Source organism: Electrona antarctica, assembly GCF_951216825.1.
Source record: "Electrona antarctica genome assembly, chromosome: 23".
NCBI classification, from domain to species: Eukaryota; Metazoa; Chordata; class Actinopteri; order Myctophiformes; family Myctophidae; genus Electrona; species Electrona antarctica.
This window is the reverse complement of record NC_136804.1, coordinates 6,456,701-6,477,975: the sequence shown is the minus strand read 5'-3', so window position 1 is coordinate 6,477,975 and position 21,275 is coordinate 6,456,701. Positions and strand designations below refer to the sequence as shown.

The following is a 21,275-nucleotide window of genomic DNA, read 5'->3' as shown; positions in this document are numbered from 1 at the left end:
GATGCATCATCATTCCATGTTTACCGCGGGTGCTGCTAAAACATAATGGAGGCGCATCACAGCGCCGGCTCTGGGCCGTGGAATAAACCTTGTTTGGACCAAAAATGCCATCTGGGACAAGGAATAGGAGATACAGGCGATTGAAAGAAACAGAATCAAACCCCGGCCCTGCCCTAGCCTAACTGGGTCGACCCGAGGCTCGGCCAGACCCTAACAATTACCATAATGTTAACACTAACACCGCTCCCCTGGTGTCCATGTGAAATTACTGCAGGCAGCCAGGCAATATCTGTGAATAAGCGCCAACTACTTTCGGCCCACACAGCCCAATACAACGAGAGGAGGAGCAACAAGTTTTACGAGCAGCAGCAGACATGTCTTAGTTTTCACCACAAGCGGTAATATGGCTTGCGCGATGCGATCAGAAATCACTATTTAGATCTGAACGTTGGGCGGATTGGACTAAAACAACTTTGGACTATTTTTCGGAGAAAACAAGCAGCAAAGAAACGACAATGAGCAACGCGATGCTAACGCGAGTAGCATTATGACTTGATCAATCAAAAGCACTATAAAAGACCAATTGCCGTTGATCTACGGCAATGGCAGAATCAATTCCAAGCATTAGTTTTGCACAAAGAAATGGCCATAGCCGTCATCATAAATGTGATGAGGTCAGCACATGTTGGGCAAGTGGATATTGCCGTTTTTAGCCCAAGGAGTGTTTTTGTGGATGGAATGGATTCAGAATCCTTGCCTTATAGCGTGTGAAAACGTGTACGTCACCAAGAGGGGGCATTCAATTCTAGCCCACATCACTCAGAATAGAGTGACGGTGGTATGTTTTTGTAAATATTGAGCTTGTTCTTGGCGACAACATAGTGAACCAACACCAGGATGGATAGAAAGAACGTCGGGCCCAAATACATTACAAGGACAAGGAAAATGTTGTGAACAAACACGGCTGTGCTTAGATACTTTGTTGGAACGTTATGTCTCTGCGCCCGTGCGCCGTACAGCCGAGATCCAAGCCATTCTACGTCTTTTTGTAAACTCGTCAATCTGGGTTCCTTGATGCTGTCTCCATGCTGGAAAGCTGAACATCTAATTCCGTTTTCTGGCTCATTTCCTCGACCTGCTGTGGCACTTATTTACTGAGCAAGTCTGCACCATTGTGAGGTCAGTTTAAAAAAAGAACATATACAAGCACACGGATATTCGCTCAATGTAAACAAACCAGACAAGCCAGCAAGTATGGCGGCCGCTACCATGTGACACATATGTTGACGCCCCCTCCAGGAGTTTTGGTACACCCTATATAGGTTGTTAATGGTATGGTCACATATATGCTCCTATAAAAAAAACTATTGCTCATTACCGTCAGCCGGTCAGCAAGTCGACTCATGAATGTATGTAGACAATAGACAATATTTTAGGCAAAACAATAAATCAAAAATAAAAGCATATATAAATGTGTGTGTGTGTTTGTGTGTGTGTGTGTGTGTGTGTGCGTGTGTGTGTGTGTTAAGTATATATTTTGAAGCATTCCATGTAACAATGATGCTCCTTGTTTTGTCTTGTGTTTTGTTATGAACACCCTCTTTTGCCGCTCCCTAAAAGCTCAGTGAGATGTTTAGTTCAGATCTAGCCCAGATGAGTGAAAAAGCGCCACCCTTTGGTCAACAAGAAAAGTACAACAAATTAATCTATTTGGAAGCACTTTGGTTTCAAGGAGTGTGGTGAGGAACAACAAACCAATACCGCGTTAAGATGTGTTACAATGGTGTGTGTTAGGGTTACATTTCAATGGTGTGTGTTAGGGTTACATTTAAAGGGTGTGTGTTAGGGTTACATTTCAATGGTGTGTGTTAGGGTTACATTTCAATGGTGTGTGCACCACAACACAATAGGGCAGTAACCAAAGTCGACTTCATTGTCACAAGTAAACTTGCACCAGAAGAAGTCAAACAAATAATTCAACGAGAAAAAGTGGCCCTCTGGGCACAGGTCTCCACCAAGCCAGGTCAGGTTGTGGCTATAATCCTCAGCCTAGTAAGAAAGTGTGTGAAAGACTTCACGTAAATTGCATGCTGCGTTCATGATTTGAGGCTTTTTGTTCAAAACGGGCCAATCTTGCAAACTTTGAAAGCTAATTATAGCCAATTAGGATGGAATATGAAATATCGGACAGATCCGACTTGAGCAAATGACTGTAGAGATACTGTGTAACGATTCGCAAGATTTTTAGAGACAGAATGACGAGTAATATAAAAAAAATTGTTTTGCAAAAGTCGGCCTCCTGGTGGCGCTATAAAAGGCAGATGTGAAAAATGTAGGTCAAAAGTTTGTCCTTGGCCTCTAGGGAGTGTGCATACAACGTTTCACGCAGATTGGTGCAGTTATAGGTACAATTTTGAAAAGCTGCCTCATGGTGGCGCTATAATAGGCCGTTCTGGAAAATGTGGGGCAGAGGTTCATCGTTGGCACCCAGGGAGTGTGTGCAAACTTTGGCATCGACCGGGTTAACGGTGTCGGAGATTAGCTGGTAACGGACGGACGGACGGACGGACACACACACGGACGAAGTGCAAAACATACTCTCTCCCCATGCCTTTGGCCTGGTGGAGACAAAAATCCGATTGACTAAGATGTACGTGTTAACATTACAGTGGACAGAGTACAAATCCTGCTCATTTACAAACTATCTTTGCACCTTTGACAACCTGCAGCATGAAAAGGCCTTCAGCTCAGCTCTGAACTCGGTAGAATCTGCACCTGGCTCGCTGATAACAAACTATCATTACACCTGGGAAAAACTGAATCCATTCTCTTTGGATCAAATAGTAATCTCAGCAAGGCAGATGTTTTCTCAGTTAGAGTGGGTGACAATATTATCACACGCAAAGAGGAAATTACCTACCTAGGTTCCATCCTGGAAAAAAAAAATGAAACAAAAGTCAACCAAAGAACAAGATTCCTATACAGGATCTCCTCACTGATCAACAAAAACACCTTGAAGACCCTAACAGGAGCCCTCGTACAAGGTTTCTTCGACTATGCATGCACCTCTTGGTACCACAGCACCTCAAAGGCCCTTAAAACAAGGCTCCAGACTACTTGGCCTCACTCCCCTCACCCACCTCACCCCTGCCCATTTTCATAGGCTGCCGCTGGAAGGGCTTAGGTTGACGACAGAGTACAGCATTTTGCAATATTCCTGGCCTACATAAATGAAGTCCACAATCTCAACACCAGAGGGAGTTCAACAAACCACATGCAACCCAGATTCGGCTCAAACAATGGATTAAATTAATGTTGCTCCTATGCCACTAAAATGTGGAACGCCCTACCAACAGCAATTAAGAAATGTGAATCCCAAATCGCCCCCCCCCCCACCAAAAAGTTACCATAGTATTACTGCTGCTACTATTAACTACTGCTTGTTTAGGATCATTTATAACGAACTGATTGATTTATTGATGTATTTATTAACAGTTTGCAGAATTACAGTACATTTCGAGTACAACTCAATACAAAAACTGTTGACTGTGGACGACACCAGAAAGCATTACTTGTTTACAAATCGGGTCCACCCTTTTCAATTAATCAGAACATGTAGAGACGTACAGAGATACACTTCTATAATAGTAACCAAAAACAGGAAATCATCATAAAAGGAGGTAAAAAGGGGAAATAATCTAGGGCTCCATCTCGCGCCACCCTTAACCCTAAACGTATTCGCCATTTTTTACTATTTTGAAAAACATTTTAAAGTAGTTAAACTAGCCGATCTACATCGAGACATTGTGAGCTTGTAGATCGGCTATTTGAACTATTTTAAAAGGTAGTAAGATATACCCCATAGTGAGGGGGAAATTAAGGGGTCCAGTTTCGAATTGCAGCCGTCCGTAGGTGGCCTTAAAACAAGTTACAATAGTATTACTGCTGCTAGTATTAACTACTGCTCGTTTATAACAAGTTACAATATTATTACTGCTGCTAGTATTAACTACTGCTTGTTTAGGATCATTTATAACTAACAAGCAGATATGAGAGAAATGCTCGTCGTGTTGTTCCATGTTAAAAGATGAGTCAATAATATAAAAGATAAATGTAGTAAAAACAAGGTGAATCAGTTCATCTTACCTGCTGTGTTTCAGGGTTGAGCTGCTTAACGACCACACTGTTTTCAAACTAGCACAACAATATACTTCCCAACAACAGTATCTGTCAATCAAACAACATGGATGGCTAATTTAGTGATTTATATCAAGTGTATTATTCAGAGAGGGTGGATTTCACTCCTACCTCGCAGAGAAACAACATTGTGAACTAAAATGGCCGCCCCCACCAATGCGGTCACCAGCTGCACAGAACAGAAACAATGGATAATACCACAGTGCCCTCTGGTGGCAGCACCAGTCCTTACATTTGTATTGGTGTAGTTAGGGACCAAGAAGTCACGCAGTGATTTGGGTCACTTATTGTTTTTGTGTTTATTTTTCTTCTCCTTCTTCTTCTTCCGCCAAAAATAGCTGTTCTGACTGAATGGTGCAGTAATCTGGTAGAGGGCCATGCCAAACGGTGAATATGCGAAGCCCAATACGATTGGCCAAATGGTGGCACTATAGCGCTCAATTGAAAATGCTAACTTTGAACGTGCATAGCTCATGAACCGTTTGACCGTTGGCAATGACACTTTGATACCCATATGCGTCTCCTCATGCTGAACAACTTTCGTGTTCTGACTTTTGACCTCTGACCTTTAGATCACCCGCCATTTTGAATTATATGATCAGTACTTCTTCTCCTTCCGCCAAAAATAGCTGTTCTGACTGAACCGTGCAGTCGGTTTTCGCAAAACTTGTCAACATGATAGAGGACCATGCCAAACGGTGACTATGCGAAGCCCATCATGATTGGCCAAATGGTGGCGCTATAGCACTCAATTGATGCAAAACTTGCAAACTTGCAAACTTTGAACGTGCATATCTCATGAACCGTTTGACCGTTGGCAATGACACTTTGATAAACATATTATGTGTCTCCTCATGCCGAACAACTTCCTTCTGACTTTTGACCTCTGACCTTTAGATCACCCGCCATTTTGAATTATATGAAAAACAGTTCAAATGTAACTCCTCCCAGAATCTTTGCTCAAAATGCACGAAAACTTCTACACGTGAACTTTGGACCTATACGGACAAATAATCGTAACACATTTTTGTTAAGTGAAAAAATGAAGTTTTTGTGAGCCAATGAAAATTGCGCGCACACACACACACACACACACACACACACACACACACACACACACTAAAGTTTGAGTACTTATGCTGAACTAACACTGAATGATTTTCCTGTTAACAATGGAGTAACTGATTGTCTCCGTGTAGCTCAGTCAGTCGACCTCTTGCCCTTGGACTGCAAGGTTGTGTGTTCAAATCCAGCTACTGACAACTCAGCTTGTCAGTCTTTTTTGTACATATTGTTGAACGCCCTGTGGGCTATATCAGTGAGATCAATAACTTTAAAGACTGGTGTGATAATAGCCACCTTATGTTAAACACCACAAAAACTAAAGAGATGATCTTCAATCCAAATCCATGGTTATGAACGATTGTCTGCCTAACACACACACGCATGCAGCCACGCACACACGCACGCACGCGCGCATGCACACACACACACACACACACACACACACACACACACACACACACACACACAAACACACGCAGCCACGCATGCCACGCGCACGCGCACACACACACGCATGCCACACGCATGCCACACGCATGCCACGCACGCGCACACACACACACACACACACACACACACACACACACACTTTAACTGTGCGTGAAAACACACTGTAGTAATGGAAAGACATGCCCAAAATGAGGACACACCTTCTTGTTACCAAATCACTGAATGGTTTTACAGTTTACAATGTAGTCACTGATTGTCTCTGTGTAGCTCAGTCAGTATAGCTCCCGCCTTCGTTCCACAAGGTTGTGAGTTCAAATCCCGGCACCGACAACTCAGCTCGTCAGTCTCATTTGTGCATGTTGTTCTTATTGCGCATTGTTCTTCTTCTATCTTGGTCCCGCTTTATCGCTGCTTGCAGCTATATTTAAATGAGTTGAGATTAACTTTATAAACCCCACAAGGTTTTCTAAATCTCACCTGCACAACCCTACAATATGTTGTTGTTCCAAATGGGTTGTTTTTAAATGTGCACATAATAAATACATAATCTATGCAGCATAGGAATTGTATTATAGCGAATACATTACACCAATATTTCCTTTATTCTAACTCCATCTAATCCAGCTCTTCATCCTTTCTTCTGTATACTTCCTGAGAAAAATAAAGGGAAGCTCCGCACACTCAGATCTGCGCACAATCAATTTATTTAGCAAGCTTTCGGTCTACTGACCTTCTTCAGGCATAATCAAAAAGTGACATACTGTATATGAATACTGAATGATGTTAGTGTTTAGAATGAGTCAACTGACTGTGTCTGCATAGCTCAGTTGGTAGAGCTCTCGCCGTTGGACCACAAGCTTGTGTGTTCAAATCCGGGTAAAGACAACTCAGCTCGTCAGTCTTATTTGTACATATTGTTGAACGCCCTGTGGGCTATATCAGTGAGATCAATAACTTTAAAGACTGGTGTGATAATAGCCACCTTATGTTAAACACCACAAAAACTAAAGAGATGATCTTCAATCCAAATCCATGGTTATGAACGATTGTCTGCCTAACACACACACGCATGCAGCCACGCACGCACGCACGCACGCACGCACGCACGCACGCACGCACGCGCACACACACACACACACACACACACACACACACACACACACACTTTAACTGTGCGTGAAAACACACTGTAGTAATGGATAAAGACATGCCTAAAATGAGGACACACCTTCTTGTTACCAAATCACTGAATGGTTTTACTGTTTACAATATAGTCACTGATTGTCTCTGTGTAGGTCAGTCAGTAGAGCTCCCGCCTTCGGTCCACAAGGTTGTGAGTTCAAATCCCGGTACCGACAACTCAGCTCGTCAGTCTCATTTGTGCATGTTGTTCTTATTGCGCATTGTTCTTCTTCTATCTTGGTCCCGCTTTATCGCTGCTTGCAGCTATATTCTTTCTTTGTTTTGTTATTCCTTTTGTTTTTGTTTTATTTTGAGTTTTCTTAAATAAATGTTCCTTTTACACCTAAATCTGAGTCCTCCATTTATGATTAGTCTGTTTTTTTCTCTCCAAAAAAATGGTAATATCATGTAGTGATATCATGTAGTTGACACTTGGTGATTAGTGATAATTAGTGACAGGGGTTGGAGATACTTAAAATGTAATTGATATTCTAGTGGGCAGGGTTTGAGTGGTTTTGGGGTGGGGGGCTAGCAAAGGGTTTAGGGGCAATTCATACGTAGAGGCAGGGTTCTTGATGGCTCTGGGGTATGTGGTCTTTATTGTGTAAATGTTGGGGCACCGAGGATAACTCTGTCTTGAATGGTTTTTCTATTAAATTAATTTAGATTTTATGGTTAGGGTTGCCCAATTTCACATCATATCCATTATGAATGGATTTGATTGGTTAGATAATTTCCTCACAAATTGGTTGAAAAAGATATTCGATTTGATAGGATCTTGGGTACCCAATTCCATATAAAATCCATGCATTCTTCCACGTCGACCACACCCATCCAAACATCCTATCAATTCCCTTTTTTATATAGCCCAATTACTGACAACAACCCTAACCATAGTAATGACAATTAATGATAATTTGTGTCACCTGCTGGAACGCTATATAAGGGATGGGGAGTGCCATGTGCTTCATTCATTGTCTGTACTGCAAGAGAGAGAGATGAGCAAGAGAGAGCATACAAATGGTGAATCTACACCAATTTATCGACATGCCTGTGAGTTAATATTCTATATTTTTTGGGCTTATGATTAGGTGGTTAGATTTTGCTGAGCAACTTTTTGGTTTCTTGGGTGGTGCTGTATTTACAAGTATAATTGATTTTCAGTTTAATTCTATCATAAATGGTTTTAAAAAGGGATGGATTTCTGGAAGAAGAAATCAGCAATGGAAAACCTTTCCATTAACTTTACTAATCCCAATTTTTTACTTTTGTTTTAGTCTTCCGTGGAAAAAGTCGAATGTCCAATTTGCGAGAAGGTGGTCTTTCTGACCTCTCACCTCAAGAGAGGCCACAAAATTTTCAACAACGAGGAGAGGCTTCTCCTGCAAGACTTTGCGTACGGAAGGTAAAGTTGACTCCTGCAGTGTTATTGTTTAATGAGAAAATGATTATTGTGTAATGTTGTAATACGCTTTCTACACTGGTTTGGCTTACCTTTTATACATTTGTTTTGCAACTGTAAAGTCCATCACAAGGACTACCCGACCTGCCCTATATGTGACAGGAAGAACAACGCAAGGATAGACAAGCACCTGGCCGACGTCCACCAGATAGAAGTAAGTTAATTATGTGTGCTTGCTACTTAACCACTTAAACCTTAGCATTGGTATTGCGAAGAAAGCTGAAAAAAGCCTGCTATGTTATAGTTAGGGTATTTTGCACTGTTATTGGGCCAATACCCTAAAACTCTGCAACCCAGCTAAGTATTAACCTCTCTTACTTTTTCACCCAATTACCAGTCATCACCCTAATGCGGTTCAAGTTGTTAACAACTAGAACCACCCAAACAAATAATGATAGTAAATTGTGTCCCATATTGTTGAGACCTGATCTTGTGTCAGCTGTGGCGATCCGCCAAAATAATAATAAACCACAATAACATGTTCAGCGAATGACAGCACTCACACCCAGATCCACGCTACTTTTGTGAGTGACGTTGTCTGTGCATGGCACTGGTTGGCGGCTCGCTGAACGCTCAGCCTCTGGCAAAAATGGAGACGACTTCCAGTTTTGAGTCTGTCGCAGGAGTGAGAAGCTGTGTGTGTGCAGACCAGTGGGGCGGTGTGAAGACGGCAGTTTTGGCCCTTGCCCACCAGTAAACATAGTATTTATATATATATTATATCATAGTAAACAGCGTGAGCCATTATAAACAACGCCACGGACGATCGCCTGCCATCAATTCAGGGACGACCGCGCCGGGTGCTGAGAACGGCCGCTGAGACACCGCTTCCCGACTGTCACTGTCACGGCGTTGTCTTTCGAAGAGGAGCCGTTGTCCAGTATAAAGAGGAGAGGGTCGCTGTGGGTGAGCGAGTACGAGGGCTAGCTGCGGAGCTAACGCACAAACACACACACACGCACGCCAGAGTGCACACGCGCACACACACATCCACACACAAGCGCCAGGACGCTGTTTTCTTTCTTTTTCTTTGGATTCTTATAGTGATAATTAGTGACAGGGGTTGGAGATACTTAAAATGTAATTGATATTCTAGTGGGCAGGGTTTGAGTGGTTTTGGGGTGGGGGGCTAGCAAAGGGTTTAGGGGCAATTCATACGTAGAGGCAGGGTTCTTGATGGCTCTGGGGTATGTGGTCTTTATTGTGTAAATGTTGGGGCACCGAGGATAACTCTGTCTTGAATGGTTTTTCTATTAAATTAATTTAGATTTTATGGTTAGGGTTGCCCAATTTCACATAATATCCATTATGAATGGATTTGATTGGTTAGATAATTTCCTCACAAATTGGTTGAAAAAGATATTAGATTTGATAGGATCTTGGGTACCCAATTCCATATAAAATCCATGCATTCTTCCACGTCGACCACACCCATCCAAACATCCTATCAATTCCCTTTTTTATATAGCCCAATTACTGACAACAACCCTAACCATAGTAATGACAATTAATGATAATTTGTGTCACCTGCTGGAACGCTATATAAGGGATGGGGAGTGCCATGTGCTTCATTCATTGTCTGTACTGCAAGAGAGAGAGATGAGCAAGAGAGAGCATACAAATAGTGAATCTACACCAATTTATCGACATGCCTGTGAGTTAATATTCTATATTTTTTGGGCTTATGATTAGGTGGTTAGATTTTGCTGAGCAACTTTTTGGTTTCTTGGGTGGTGCTGTATTTACAAGTATAATTGATTTTCAGTTTAATTCTATCATAAATGGTTTTAAAAAGGGATGGATTTCTGGAAGAAGAAATCAGCAATGGAAAACCTTTCCATTAACTTTACTAATCCCAATTTTTTACTTTTGTTTTAGTCTTCCGTGGAAAAAGTCGAATGTCCAATTTGCGAGAAGGTGGTCTTTCTGACCTCTCACCTCAAGAGAGGCCACAAAATTTTCAACAACGAGGAGAGGCTTCTCCTGCAAGACTTTGCGTACGGAAGGTAAAGTTGACTCCTGCAGTGTTATTGTTTAATGAGAAAATGATTATTGTGTAATGTTGTAATACGCTTTCTACACTGGTTTGGCTTACCTTTTATACATTTGTTTTGCAACTGTAGAGTCCATCACAAGGACTACCCGACCTGCCCTATATGTGACAGGAAGAACAACGCAAGGATAGACAAGCACCTGGCCGACGTCCACCAGATAGAAGTAAGTTAATTATGTGTGCTTGCTACTTAACCATAGCCTGACACTCAGCCTGAATTTTCATTTCGTTTCACTCCATTATTCAGTCTGAAAGCCCTCCCTACTACAGCCGTTTCTGAGATGGGCGTTGTCAAAGCGGCAGTCTTCGGTGATTGGTTCATACCAACCAATCAGAATAGTAGGAAAGCAGATGACGTTGTTGTCAATCATGAGGCTATGGCTAACCCGTTTGCTAACCAAACAAACCACAGCCAAGTGAGCCAACGAGCGCTACTAGCATGTAAACAAAAGCGGTAAAATATGTCGGATGATGTTTATAAAACCTGTCGTTTCTGTAAAGAAACTATTTATCATACGCCGATTTAATAGCCAGATTGATACGGTCGTGTGTCACCGCAGTGGGGGCAGCCATGTTTGTTTGTGTCTGGACGGCGCTGTTGTTTTGACGTCATCGAGTTGAAACGACGCTGATTCGTCGTACAGATTTCCAACCGAGTCTCAGAGCTCCTTCGAGAGCGTCACCAGACCCTGAATCGCCTGAATATATTTTTTTAATGGGCGTGGCTAGCGATTCAGGGGCTGGAGCCAGGCTAACTTAACCACTTAAACCTTAGCATTGGTATTGCGAAGAAAGCTGAAAAAAGCCTGCTATGTTATAGTTAGGGTATTTTGCACTGTTATTGGGCCAATACCCTAAAACTCTGCAACCCAGCTAAGTATTAACCTCTCTTACTTTTTCACCCAATTACCAGTCATCACCCTAATGCGGTTCAAGTTGTTAACAACTAGAACCACCCAAACAAATAATGATAGTAAATTGTGTCCCAGATTGTTGAGACCTGATCTTGTGTCAGCTGTGGCGATCCGCCAAAATAATAATAAACCACAATAACATGTTCAGCGAATGACAGCACTCACACCCAGATCCACGCTACTTTTGTGAGTGACGTTGTCTGTGCATGGCACTGGTTGGCGGCTCGCTGAACGCTCAGCCTCTGGCAAAAATGGAGACGACTTCCAGTTTTGAGTCTGTCGCAGGAGTGAGCTGTGTGTGTGCAGACCAGTGGGGCGGTGTGAAGACGGCAGTTTTGGCCCTTGCCCACCAGTAAACATAGTATTTATATATATATTATATCATAGTAAACAGCGTGAGCCATTATAAACAACGCCACGGACGATCGCCTGCCATCAATTCAGGGACGACCGCGCCGGGTGCTGAGAACGGCCGCTGAGACACCGCTTCCCGACTGTCACTGTCACGGCGTTGTCTTTCGAAGAGGAGCCGTTGTCCAGTATAAAGAGGAGAGGGTCGCTGTGGGTGAGCGAGTACGAGGGCTAGCTGCGGAGCTAACACACACACACGCACGCCAGAGTGCACGCGCGCACACACACATCCACACACAAGCGCCAGGACGCTGTTTTCTTTCTTTTTCTTTGGATTCTTATAGTGGTGCACGGCACCCGAGTTATTACAAACCTTAAACTGACTTTTCTTGTGTCGTTGCATTTCTTGGTAACTGACTGTGGGTTGGGGGTTGAAATCATTTCATTTGTGTTATTGAAAATGTACTGATTTATTATATTTTATATATATTATTATTATATATATATATATACCCTGAGTTAACAGGTAGGTTGCTGTTTTTATAACAGGGACCTTTGTAGGGTTTCTCTCCTGTGTCCAACCTTTTGGTGGAACCGCTACAAGCTTGCATGTCTTATTCTCTATAAAGTCCCATTTAAAATGCCCAATTAGGGGGCAACATGGCCTAACCCTTTGGCAAGACTTACTTTCCCCCAGTTGGCTTCTGAGGGCCCCCATGACATTGTGACCCCTAGAAGTGAAATCCTGTCAGGGAACACGCATTGGGTCAAAGTAGAATGCCAATGGATAGGAACCTCACTGCCCCAACATCCTGTGATTGACCCGGCTGTACATTATTTTAACCTGTTGCTTTTCAACAGGGGGACGAGAAAAAGCGCTTGGCGACACTAGCCAAGCGCAACCTAACCATGGCCAAATTGGCTGCCCTACGGGCCACAGGGGCCGAGATGGTGAGCTGGCTTGACCTGTTGGATGGAGGTAGGTCCAACTACCGTTCCAATTGTAAGTATACTTGTGTTGTTTAAGGTCAACTACATTAATAATGTTTTTTTTAACAGCTACAGCTTCTCAGGCCCAGCGCCCAGCCCTCCAGTTCATCAGGCCAACCCCACCCAGCTGAGTAAGAACGATCACATTTCCAATTGTAAGAAGACTTGTGTTGTTGGGCAACATTAATAATGTTTGTTTCAACAGCGACACCTGAAGAAGTGGAGGAGGTTTGCAGGGCCTTTGACCTGCTAGAGCCTGCCTTTGACTCTAGTCAGCGTAAGTGCAATTACTGATCCAATTGTGAGAATATACAATTGCGTTTTGTGTCCTTACATCTAGATTCATGATGTTTGTTTCAACAGCTCCAGGTGTCGTCACCAGGTCCGGTGACACCTGTCACCTGTCGGATGACACCTCTCAATCCGTCGACGTCAGGTGTTAAAGGTGAGGGCAATAATTGTTCCAAATTGTAAGGATACTTACGTTTGACAGCAAGGATATCCATATTAATGATGTTTGTTTTAACAGGTCAGCCTACCAACCCCCCTGAAGGTCAAAAAGGTGAGAACAATACTCTTCAAGTTAGGGTCTTTTGCATTTATGGGGTCATTTAACATAGGGATTGATATGAAGTTGTGCCTGACCAAATCAATATTGAATAATAAGGATGTTTGACAGCTAAGATATCTATCTATATTAATTATGTTTCTTTAAATTCAACCCCAGTCTGCTCGCAGTCGGCATGCCTTGAGCTGCGGGCAGACTTTCAACGCCTGCTGGGGAGAACCTGGAGCTCCGGAGGAGGGTGAATGAGCTGGAGAGGTTCAAAAAGGTCTACCTCACCCCGGTCAAGGGGGTAGCCGAGGTAGCCGGCAGAAAGGCCACAGAAAAGAATAATAACCAGGAGGAGGAGGGCCTCTTTTGTAAGTATCCTTTTCATTTTTACATTTTTTCAAATGGAATTTGTTAGTAACTTTGAGGATTTACGACATCTTGACGTGTGTCCTTTTGATATGGAAAAAACATTTAAATCCTGTATTCACTCATAAATGTGTTTATGTCTACAGCCATCATCGTCAGGGACTGGGTGGAACACCTTGTGTCATTGAGGGTAAATGACAAGAAGCACTTGGAAAACCAGATGCAGCGGGGCAATCGTGCAGCCAAGGTCTGCAGAAGCCTTGGCTGCATGGGGAAAGACCACCTCCGTCCCCTCCTTGATGCAGAAAGGACCAGAGAGTAGGTAGAGTCCACAGAGTTTCCACCAACGACTAACTCCTTAGTTCTTAACTCATATATTGTCTTTTCACAGCTACTTTAGACAACTGTCCAAAGCGGCAAAACCTGGCACCATGAAGGCCTACATCCTGGACTACGGGGGCTTCCTCAAGCACACCCTGGGAGTCCCAAAGTTCAGGAAGCAGTCCCGGCTGACGCAGGCAGAGCTGGACAGCCTACAGTACAATCTGACAGGGATGGCCAATGCCACAGCACACAGTAAGACCTTTATCTTAAACTAATTGTATGCATTTCTATACAGACGAGGAACTGGATGTTGAAATGGAGATGCGGTTCCTGAAGATCGCCCAGGATCAACTCCCGAGGCTGCTCGGTAAGTAAACTTGTAAAGAAATATGCCTTTGAAGAAAGAAATAATCATACTTACCAGTGGACCTGCAACAAAAGGAATATTCAACACAAGTTGATATGTGTACCGGTTGTTAAACAAATGCCAAGTTTAAACTCTCTTCTTTTTAGAACAACTCCAGACCTTCTTCACACTGAAGACCCTGCAGGCGATCCACGGGTTCCTGGCCGGGTTCCTTGCCATCACCCACGGCCATCGGGCTGGGGTTTTCATGAAGGTGTCAGAGGTGTTACGAAACCCCTAGACCAAATAGTCTTATGACATGTCTAGAGGCTAGGGTTTCACAACAATGTAAGAAAAAGGGATGTCAAGCATTGGAGTTGCAAATAAACAGAGTCAACACAGGTTTAGAATCACCCAAGGTGATGTGCTTTTTTACTCTTGAGTTGAGGTATATTTACAGGTGGTCAAAAGTATATGCATGACGCATATAATAAAGCAAAAACAATTAAGCCACTGCCAGGGGACACGAGTGTTGCCAAAATAACAAAAGGAGCAGCTAGGGAAACAAAAGACAGACTAACTAACTATCTAGACAATTAGTAAAACAAAAGCCTGCCTACCTAACTACTCTAACCAAAACTTAGTTCAAAATACATGTGGTGGCAAACACCCCTTACCTAGTGTGCTTAACAAGGTTCTACCTACGTGGTGCCTATGTATAGAGGCCTCTGTCTTACCTGTCCCAAGGCAGGGCATATAGTATAGAATCTACATTAGTAGTAGAACATTACACCAAAACATAAGGTTTGCTCTGGGACACAAAAGGAGACAAAAGTGATGCAGCAGTGACAGGGCTACAAACAAAACTGAGGTGTACTGGTTGAGAGAGTGAGCCCAGGTGGGACTCAGCCTTTTATTGGCAGCAGGTGGTGGTGATTGGATGAGGGAGGAGTCAGGTAACTGATTGACAGATGAGGTGTGGTGGGGACTTCAAACCTGCAGAGAATGAGAGAGTGGAGGGAAGGAGAGACAGGGGAGGAATATCTATGTGAGTCAAGACTTCTAACGATTCCATTATCAATGTGTATTTTTGTGGTACCATTATATTGGTAGAATTATTGGGGTCTCTATAGACACCACATTTAATTAAAAGAGGTTTCTGTGATCAGGGTTAGTATGGCGACACTGTTTTGGGTGGAAACCTGAATGGATTTGATAGGAAATCGTTTGCCCAACTTCTCATCATATACATTTATATTTACAACCAAAAAGTAATACATTCTATTTTCACCAACTTCCAGTGGTCTTATCATGTCTAAATGTCTTTTTGTGGTACCGTTACCCAGTGGGATCGTAGATCGGCTGTTTGTCAGTAATAAAACCATAAAAATGACATAATGGACATGAGGCAGACTTGCAGGTGAAAGATAAGTTTAATTAATTCCAGGCCTGGACAACATAAATGAAATAAGTGAAAAAAAGAACTCAAATAACATAAGTCAACATAATTTAGCAGAGAGGTAGTGGAGTCAACCTCTCCCCATGGCAGCCCACTCTCTACTGAGCCATTTCCCCTTTATATAGACTCCTGACTCCACCCCTGGCTAAGCAGTCAGCAAATCACAACGCATTTAGTAACACACAAGACGCTCCCCCTAAAGCAATCAATCAGAGCTCTCTTCAGGCAATCAAGGCAGCGTCCCAATTACAGCATCTGCATAGATAAACAAGTATATTAGATTCACATGTCACAGCAGAATGTGCACCTTCTGTGGGACTGAGAATCAACTTGTTGAACAACATTACTCTGACAGAGGCTGCTCTGTCACATTTCTTACCCCCTCTCCTTCTGGGTTGTGCATACCTGGTAAACGTGACAGATAGTCAGCTATGATGTTCCGACCCCCTGGACAGTACTCAATTGTAAAGCGGTATGGCTGAAGAGCCAGACACCAGCGCAATATTCTGGAGTTTTGACTCTGCATTGAGTGCATCCACTTCAGGGCTCGATGGTCTGTTTGAAGAGTGAACTCCCGTCCGAGCAGATAATACCTAAGAGAATCCACTGCCCACTTTATGGCGAGTCCCTCCTTCTCAATAGTAGAGTACTTCCTTTCTCTGTCAAACAGCTTTCTGCTCAGGAACAGAATGGGCCTCTCTTCTCCAGGCTCTCCTTGGGCTAGAACAGCACCTAAGCCAACATCAGAGGCATCCACTTGTACAAGAAACGTGTCATTGAAATCAGGACTCTTCAGAACAGGATCTTGACATAATAGTTCCTTTAACTTTCTAAAGGCCTCTTCACATTCGTCAGTCCACGGAAGGTGGGACGAAACAGTCTTCTTAGTGAGATTAGTTATCGGCGTAGCTATTGTGGCAAAATGAGGCACAAATCTTCTGTACCAGCCAATTAGACCAAGGAATGACCGTACTTGCCTCTTGGTTTGCGGTCTGGGTATCCCTCGAATGGTCTCCAACTTCTCCACCAGCGGCTTGATCTGGCCATGCCCAATGCGGTACCCCAGGTATGTTACCTCCTCCTGTGCCCATGAGCATTTATTTTGGTTGAGGGTTAACCCCGCCTTCTGAAGCCTCTGGAGGACCTGCTCAAGGTGCTGGAGATGCTCCTGCCATGACTCACTGAAAATGACACAATCGTCAAGATATGATGCTGAATATTGTCCACAATCAGCTAGAACATTGTCCATGAGCCTCTGAAATGTAGCAGGTGCCCCGTGAAGACCAAACGGCATCACTGTGTACTGATACAAACCAGTAGGTGCACGAAAGGCAGTATAAGGTCTACAAGCAGTAGTGAGTGGAATTTGCCAGTAACCCTTACAAAGGTCTAATGTGGTCATGTATTTGGCTTTGCCTAACCGTTCGAGCAGTTCATCGATTCTAGGCATCGGATAAGAGTCAAAACAGCTAACACTGTTCAACTTACGAAAATCTGTGCAGAATCGAACACTTCCATCTTTCTTAGGCACCAAAAGAACAGGACTTGACCACTCGCTCTTTGAAGGCTCTATTACACCCATCTCCAACATGGTCGCTACTTCATTCCTCAATGACTCCACCATTCTCTCAGGAACCCGGTAGGGCCTCTGCCGGATTGGTGTAGGGACCTTCAGAATGATGTCGTGGCTGATAACCTCTGTGAGACCTGGTGTCTCCTGGAAGAGGGGAATGAATGACTTCTGTACCTGGGCCAGTTGTTGTTTTTGCTCCTCACTCAGATGTTCAGGAGGCTCGATGGCACCCCCTTGTGGTCGAACTGGTTCCATGTCACTCTCATCATCTCCATCCTCTGCTACCTGCACCATCATCACTGGTTTTGCAGCTGGGGCCACAGCCCTCTCCTTGAATTCTCTCAGCAGGTTGACATGCAGAATCTGCTTCTGGCGTCTCCTTTCAGGGCACAGGATTTCATAAGTTACTGGTCCAACTTTTCTAGACACAACATAAGGGCCCTGCCATTTAGCAAGTAACTTAGATGTACCGGATGGGAGCAGTAACAATACCTTCTGCCCAGGTGTCAGTTCTCTCTCTCTGGCATGTTTGTCATACCACACCTTTTGCTTGGTTTGGGCCTCTCTCAGGTGTTCTTGGGCCAAGTCTCTCATCTTGTCCAGCTTGTCTCGCATCTGGAGGATGTAGGAGGCAACGCTGCACTGGGCTGGCTCTCCAGCCACCCAACCCTCCTTGAGTACATCCAGGGGCCCCCTAACCTGCCTGCCATAAACCAACTCAAAAGGTGAAAAACCAGTTGAGGCTTGAGGAACCTCTCTGTATGCAAAAAGCAGGAATGGAATCCATTTATCCCAATCCCTCCCCGTCTCATCCACAAACTTTTTCAGCATGCTTTTGAGTGTACCATTAAAGCGTTCAACCAACCCATCAGTTTCAGGATGATAAGGTGTAGTTCTAATGCCCTTGATGCCAAGCTGCTTGTACAATGTTTTCATCAGCTTTGACATGAAGTTGGCACCCTGATCACTTAAAATTTCCACCGGAACACCCACTCTGGAAATCAGATCAATTAGACACCGGACTATGTGTTTGACTTGGATAGAGCGTAATGGATAGACTTCTGGGTATCTTGTTGCATAATCACAGATTACGAGAGCGAATCGATGCCCAGAACTGCTTTTCACCAGTGGACCAATTATGTCCATACCAATACGCTCAAATGGTGTGCCAATTATTGGTAAAGGCTGCAACGGTCCCCGATCTGATTTCCGGATTGGAGCTACTTTTTGACACTCTGCACATGTCCTACAGTACTCCTGAACATCCTGGTAAAGTCTAGGCCAATAGAACCTGCGACTGATTCTGTCATAGCTTTTCTGTTGGCCTAGATGTCCCGCCCATGGAACGTGGTGTCCCAAATTTAGAATTAACTGATGGAACAATTTAGGAACAACCAACCTAGGTACATCACTGTTTGCATTGTACAACAGGTCATTTTTGAGAATGTATTTATCACCAATGAGATTAGCTGCTTTAACAGGTTCACCATCTACTTCACATACCTTATCAAACAAAGGTTGAAGCAAAGGATCTGCTCTCTGTAGCTCTTTAAAGTTGTCAGGGACTTGCCACTGTGGGTCCAGCAGAGTGGTGTCAGGATCTGGAGCAACCGGGACTGGATCCTGCACCCTGGCCTTCCCCACATGCTTGGCTTGGCGGCGCAGCTTTTTATCCTTCCTAACCTTTGTACCACCCTCAAACATACTTTGATGTATATCAGGAAGGGGTTGCAAACCCTTGGCCTGAGACCTAGTAACCACAGCACACGACTTTGACACAGCCTGAACAAGGTTAGTTAGAATTGGTAGATCCTCCCCCAAAATGACATCATAAGCCAGATGATCAACCACCCCCACCATCATCATGTATGCTTGGCCCTCCACCCCAATATTCACAACATCAGTAGGATACATTTGTTCTTCCCCATGAACACACCCCAAACCTACTAGGTTCTCAAAGTTTAAAGACTCATTATCTACAAACTTTGCCTTCACCAGTGTCTGGGAGCTACCGGTATCCAACAGTGCATTAGCAACCTGCCCATTAACAAGAACTGAGGTTGCATATATAGATTTGGGCCTAGCAATTTGCATAGTGGGTTGAATTTCTGGTCTAGGAACATAGCACAAGTTAACCTCTTTAGGTTTCTCAAGCGGACACAAAGCTGCTTTGTGCCCTGGTTGATGACAATAGAAACAGACAAATACCCCATTTTTAGACCTTGCCCCGCCCCCTGTATCATGCTTGGGTAGAACCGCATCACCTTTAACACCCTCTGATTTAACTTGACCCACAGTCACCTTGTAGGGCCGAGAAGGCTCACGATGTGGCTCACGAGGTGGCTCCGGATGTACAGCCAGCTTTGCCGCCTCCTCTCCCGTCTGTGGTTGATGCTCTTTTACCCATGTTCGGACATCTTGGCGGAGAACACGCAGGTACTGTTCTAGGATCAACGCCTCGGCCATCTGCTCCTTCGTCTTTGTCTCAGGTCGCATCCACCTCCTGTAGAGTCCCTTCAACCTGCTGTAGGTCTCCCTGGTCGACTCTCCTGCTGGTGTACTAGTAGATCTGAAACGTTGGCGGTAGGTCTCTTCGGTCACATTGTATTTGGCAAGGACAGCAGCTTTGATGTCGGAATAGAGGTGAGAACGCTGCTCGTCCATGCTGGCATAGGCCTCCAACGCTTTACCGGTGAGGAGGGTGACGACACGAGCAGCCCACTCGTCATGATTCCACCCCCATGTCCGGGCGATGCGCTCGAAGCGGATGAAGAAGCTTTCCACGTCTTCTCCTTCACTGAATTCTGGAATCCGGGCCCCGTCGTACCGGCGGATGTGCTGCTGCTCCGGTTGAGCATGTGTCGGCGTTGTCCATCGGCTGGGCTGCTGGTGTTGTTGAGCTGCAGTGGGCAGATCATAGGGACTCTGGTGACCAGCTGGGTCATCAGTCCCCCGTTCCTGTTTGGGTTTGTGATAAACAACAAATTTCAGATCTTCAAGCCCATCAAACAACTTTTTCTCATTTCTTTGTTGCCTATACATGAATTCTCTCATTTCATTCATAAATTGTTGCCCAAAAGGAAGGCCCTCTTGTGAAGTAGGAGTACTTAACTTAGTTGGAAGGTTTTTCTCAGGTGGCCCCTTTGGCTTTACTGAAGGATCTGGGTGTAGCACCAGCTGCTGGTCCGCCGCTAATTGGGATCCATCTGATGCCGTGGCCCCTCCCCCACTCGCCTCAACCACCAGCTCCTCCTCTAGCTCCTCCTCAGGCTCTTCTGCCATCAGCCCTGGGTTTTTCCGGGTAGGTCTTAATTGTTTGCTACCGCGCCCTCGTCCAGCCATTTTAGGTTTTCTACTGACAATTCCTCCTGGGAGGCTTTACAATCCCACCACTGCCACCAATTGTTACCCAGTGGGATCGTAGATCGGCTGTTTGTCAGTAATAAAACCATAAAAATGACATAATGGACATGAGGCAGACTTGCAGGTGAAAGATAAGTTTAATTAATTCCAGGCCTGGACAACATAAATGAAATAAGTGAAAAAAAGAACTCAAATAACATAAGTCAACATAATTTAGCAGAGAGGTAGTGGAGTCAACCTCTCCCCATGGCAGCCCACTCTCTACTGAGCCATTTCCCCTTTATATAGACTCCTGACTCCACCCCTGGCTAAGCAGTCAGCAAATCACAACGCATTTAGTAACACACAAGACGCTCCCCCTAAAGCAATCAATCAGAGCTCTCTTCAGGCAATCAAGGCAGCGTCCCAATTACAGCATCTGCATAGATAAACACAAGTATATTAGATTCACATGTCACAGCAGAATGTGCACCTTCTGTGGGACTGAGAATCAACTTGTTACAAATACAATACAGAAACAATACAATGAATGTGTATTGTTGAACAACATTACTCTGACAGAGGCTGCTCTGTCACAATGTTGGTAGAATTATTGGGGTCCCTATAAACACCACTTTTCATTGA

At 44.1% G+C, this 21,275-nt stretch overlaps 1 protein-coding gene across 1 annotated transcript in view; it reads right to left on the bottom strand.

Moving 5' to 3' along the window:
- LOC306916290 (uncharacterized protein) overlaps positions 1 to 21,275 on the bottom strand; it is a gene marked incomplete at its 3' end in the record, with an annotated part of 194,478 nt that overhangs the window by 3,310 nt on the left and 169,893 nt on the right. The window lies entirely within an intron of this gene.